Source organism: Musa acuminata, chromosome BXJ1-1 (assembly GCF_036884655.1).
Source record: "Musa acuminata AAA Group cultivar baxijiao chromosome BXJ1-1, Cavendish_Baxijiao_AAA, whole genome shotgun sequence".
NCBI classification, from domain to species: domain Eukaryota; kingdom Viridiplantae; phylum Streptophyta; class Magnoliopsida; order Zingiberales; family Musaceae; genus Musa; species Musa acuminata.
In genome coordinates this window covers 33606719-33611872 of record NC_088327.1, presented here as the reverse complement: position 1 = coordinate 33611872, position 5154 = coordinate 33606719, and positions in this window count along the sequence as shown.

The following is a 5154-nucleotide window of genomic DNA, read 5'->3' as shown; positions in this document are numbered from 1 at the left end:
GCTGTTTCGATCATACCTCTGCATGATCAAGTCCCTCCCATGGGACTCATTGGTACTTGCATTCGAACTCTTCCCTTGGTGGAACACAGCCCCCATATGCTGATGACCAAGGTTTTCATCCGATGCAAAATTCGATGCACGCCCGGAAGACCCGCCTCTACGGTACCATGGCCTTCACTCCTTGAATCCATAGCCCTTCTTGCCGTCGTGTTGTTCACCGAAGTGGAGCTTCTAGTAGCTCCCGATCATACCTCCATATGATCTCATCCCTCACGGGACTCACTCGTGTGTATCGCATTGCCACGAACTGTTCCACCACGATCCGCTGCACCATGTCGCCTCCTGGTGACATCTCCATTGCATTCTGATCCTTGTGGAATAAACTCGAATTGTGAACCCTCCATGTGTGGCCTCTGCCAATACATCGCAGGGTCACCTCCACCTTCGATTTTGTTCGCTCCTTTGGCAATCGACCTTCATCCACCCACTCTTGGGTCACACCTAGATGAAGCACTGCTCTAGGACAGTCCGTTGCCTAGTAGCTCCCGAAGTCCACCGACTTCACTGTAATTTGTGCACCATTGTCTGGATCCTGGGCCTCTGCCCCTACCAGCACAATCTCCGCTGCGCACTACTTCCTTCATGGCAACTTGAATGGCAACACTGTGGCATATTCTTTAAGAGTACCCGCCTCTGCGTCCTCTTGCCCCGTGCTAAGGCCTTCTGAACCCAACTTCGCCTCCGCAAATTGAGTCGCCTTAGTTCCTTCATCAAATGCTCCTCCGAGATAAGGTGCATGTGCCCAAAAGCTCCCTTCGTCTTTGGCACCGTGCAAGATGAGTCCACTTCGTCAGAATGGAGGACCCATGGAACAACATGATCCTGCTCTTGCCTCTATAAGAGTTCATGTCCTTGACCTCTGTCTAAGGAAAGCACTGTGCCTCTGCTCCATGTTCCAACTTCTCTGCTGGCTCCCTTCATGCGGCTTGGGTACTTCGCCAAGTTACACCCAAGTTGCTCCGCTCCTCGTTTTTGCATCGAGTCAATGTAGGGTGACCTCGCCAACAACCACTATAACAACTTTTGCTCTATTGCCCATCTTGAGGTTCATCTTACCTCTCATCAATCTCCTAGGTCTTACTAGAACTTGCAATGATTTGCATATGTGATAAGCACCGCTAGTATTCAATACCCATGTGTTATCATAAAATTCTAAGAAATGGAGACTGATCATGAATGTACATGAAGCTTCTCCAAGCTTCTGTTTCGCCTTCTCTATATGATACTCTTTGTAGTTCCTCTTCCAGTTGTTGAATCTTAGATTTTGATGATGAAACCAATTGATAAGTGTTTATGATTTGATCTACGTTTTGAGTGACGTAAGATGCTTCGATTAGTTAGAGACAATTAAAGTAGGAAGAATCATGTTGGGCTAGAGGAAAACATGTCAGAAGATTGGACGTCAGGCTGGAGGATCGGTCGACGTATTGACAGAAGGCTTTGGGTCATGGATTCGGGCATCGGGCCAAGAAGAGTGGATATTGTGCCAAGGATATCGGAGTTGAAGTTAACTGGCCAATTGGGCAATAGGCCACAAGAGAGGATGATGCGCCAAAGAATCGGACGAAGCGTCGATGGACCAATGACATGTCGGACAACATGATTCATGCTTAGTAATAATTGTCTAGATCGAAGTGTGTTTTACATTTGCAGGATTAACTACGATAGTATGGCATAAAACAAAATGAAGTCCCAGAGTCAATGACGCAATTTCGTTGGGAGTTCGAGAGTTTATTGGAAGTTTTGCAGGAACCAGTCGAGAAGTCTCGGAGCTTGCCAAAGAAGCTCATCAAAACTCGCCAAGAAGATTGTCATGAAGTCTAGGAGCTTGCCAGAAGTTCATTAGAACATTGCCAAGAGATCGTCAGAAGTTCACCGGAAGATCGTTGGAAGCTCGCTGGAAGAAACTAGGCTTATAGACTTGTTTAGCTTAGGAAATGTCTTAGATTTCGTAGTTAGCACGTAATTGGGAATGGATTTGGGCCAACCCAATTATAGGCCAGTTGGGCCCTTGTAAGGACTATGTTGGGCCTAATAAAAGGCCCAAACAATGACCCAAGAGATGGCACCATTGTGGCATAGTCTTCAAGACTATATTAGGCGGTGGTATCGCCCAGACACAACCTCCGAGAGACTGTAGACGGTGGTACCGCCAGTCTGGGCGATGGTACCACCCAGCACAACCTCCTAGGTGGTGGTACCATCAGACTGGGCGGTGGTACCGCCCAATGCAATGACAGTGTCAGACCGACACTAGCGGTGGTACCGCCCAACATAGGTGGTGGTACCGCCCAGCATAGGTGGTGGTATCGCCTTGACACGGACTTAGCTGGTTTTGCCTAAGTCGTGCGGCACCCTTGCGCGTCCGTCCGTAAAGGTCAGCCTCCCCGAAGCCTCCCATTGTCCCTTAGGACCAACAAAAGAGAGAACGGGTTAAAGAGAACGCCTCAAACGGGATCCACAAGCAAACATGTCCGAAAAACACTTCATAGACAATGCAAATTACAAACAGACTTTACAAGCTCTGAACAGTGGCACAACAAAGGGTAAAATGGTCCATTACAGACCGAAAAGCTCTCGAACGTGTCCACATGACACAACCTTTATTTACAAGCCTAAAGAGGCCACCAACCCAACTAACATGGGACTATTAAGCCTTCGGCCGCCCCTCTACCTGCTGTACAAGGCATGAACATGCCAAAAGACACGGACACACATAAGCATTACATCGAACATCTTGTTTAGAAGTTTGTCCGTGACATTCTCCCCCACTTATCCCTTCGACGTCCTCGTCGAAGCCTTTGTCGACACTGCAACTCCTCGCCTTTGCTGAGTCTTCAATTATCTGCTCTAGCTGCAATGCGCCTCCTGGCTCCCAGCCGCTCTCCACTGCTGTTTTTGAGTAGTCGAACCTTTGATCCGCCATGCTGCTTCAACTCGCCAATGACTCTGACTCTGGTGTGGGGTTGGCTGAGTTGTGTTGATCCTCGTTGATTCCTGCGGATCCACCAAAATGAAGGAAAAGACCATCCTTACTGCGCCAGTCTCTCAAAAATTCCACATGCTGCTTGAACTGGGTGGATGCTTGTTGGAGCTTTAACGAGCATCGCCTCGCAAACTTCTGAAGTTTTGGGTCCTTCCTCCACAACATATGCTCATTGACTCTTCTTTCAGTTAGTTGTCACATCCAAGTAGGTTCGCATCACTTCCGCTTTCGATTGGCATTTCGTTGGGAAATGAAGCGGACAATCTACTCTCAGTAGCACTGATCACCGTTGGTGAGGATTTGATAACTATTATCTTCCATTCTCTTCGAAGGGTCTTTGAACTTGTGCAGAGCTCCTCTGCTGGATAGATAAGAGAATTGGGGTACTCGGTTTCGCCCATTCTCTTAAGAGTTGAGAAGGCAAAGGTTACTTGACTTCGCCCGCCTCCTCGAGGTTGTACTTCATGCATCGACCTGGTTACTGGCCTTCGCCTGCTCTTTGCTCACACTTCTGAAGCACTTGAAGTGTTTGCACTCCTTGCGTTGAGTTAGCTACTGTGATTCACCTTCTCAATGCCACCGAACTTCTGGAATGCAGGAAGTTTTCACCCCAACTTGGAGTAATTCTCTAATAGATGAGGTCGCTTCTGGGATTGTACCGTCTTCTCCATCAATCCTGTCGCCTACTCCACTAACTAGCAAAGGTATAGCACCGCGTACTGCTTGCTTCGTTCCTTGGTCGTGCACTCTTGCATGACCCGAAGTCCTTCACTTACGGCTATCTTGATGAGAAACTTGTTGACACCGGTCTTACGAAGTTCCTCGGCCTCTGCCCTTCAGCCTTGTCTCGGTACTTGGAGATTGCCTCTGCATGCTCCACCTCCTCGGCCCCTTTCACGACCAAGCGCTCTCCCTCCGTGAGAGCAAGGGATCAATGACTTTCACGGAAGTCCCGCCTCTGCGGTACCATGGCGCTGCCATGCCCATGGCGCTACTATCCGTCGCCTCGCCTCTGAATCTCTTTTCTTCACAATCAGTAGATATGCCTCCGTGACACTCCTCCGAGTCCACCTCCATTCTAACTGATTGCTTGCTTTTGGGTAGCTAAGTCCCTCTGGACTCGTCGTCGCTTCCTCGCCCTTTTCGACCCCCTGCTTCAACACCTCTGTGTTCTCCAAGCAGCTCTCCTTTGGTCGATGGAAAGACAGACTGCAACTCCCATGCATGGCCTCTGCCATCGCATTATAGGGTCTGCACCGATTCTGTTCTCCCTAGCTTCCTTGGTAGCAACGTCCGCTTACTCGACCTTGTCCTCTGACTTGTCGGGCTCCCTTAAGCGAATATGAGCTCTGGAGCAGTCCAACTCTCCAGCTGTTTCGATCATACCTCTGCATGATCAAGTCCCTCCCATGGGACTCATTGGTACTTGCATTCGAACTCTTCCCTTGGTGGAACACAGCCCCCATATGCTGATGACCAAGGTTTTCATCCGATGCAAAATTCGATGCACGCCCGGAAGACCCGCCTCTGCGGTACCATGGCCTTCACTCCTTGAATCCATAGCCCTTCTTGCCGTCGTGTTGTTCACCGAAGTGGAGCTTCTAGTAGCTCCCGATCATACCTCCATATGATCTCATCCCTCACGGGACTCACTCGTGTGTATCGCATTGCCACGAACTGTTCCACCACGATCCGCTGCACCATGTCGCCTCCTGGTGACATCTCCATTGCATTCTGATCCTTGTGGAATAAACTCGAATTGTGAACCCTCCATGTGTGGCCTCTGCCAATACATCGCAGGGTCACCTCCACCTTCGATTTTGTTCGCTCCTTTGGCAATCGACCTTCATCCACCCACTCTTGGGTCACACCTAGATGAAGCACTGCTCTAGGACAGTCCGTCGCCTAGTAGCTCCCGAAGTCCACCGACTTCACTGTAATTTGTGCACCATTGTCTGGATCCTGGGCCTCTGCCCCTACCAGCACAATCTCCGCTGCGCACTACTTCCTTCATGGCAACTTGAATGGCAACACTGTGGCATATTCTTCAAGAGTACTCGCCTCTGCGTCCTCTTGCCCCGTGCTAAGGCCTTCTGAACCCAACTTCG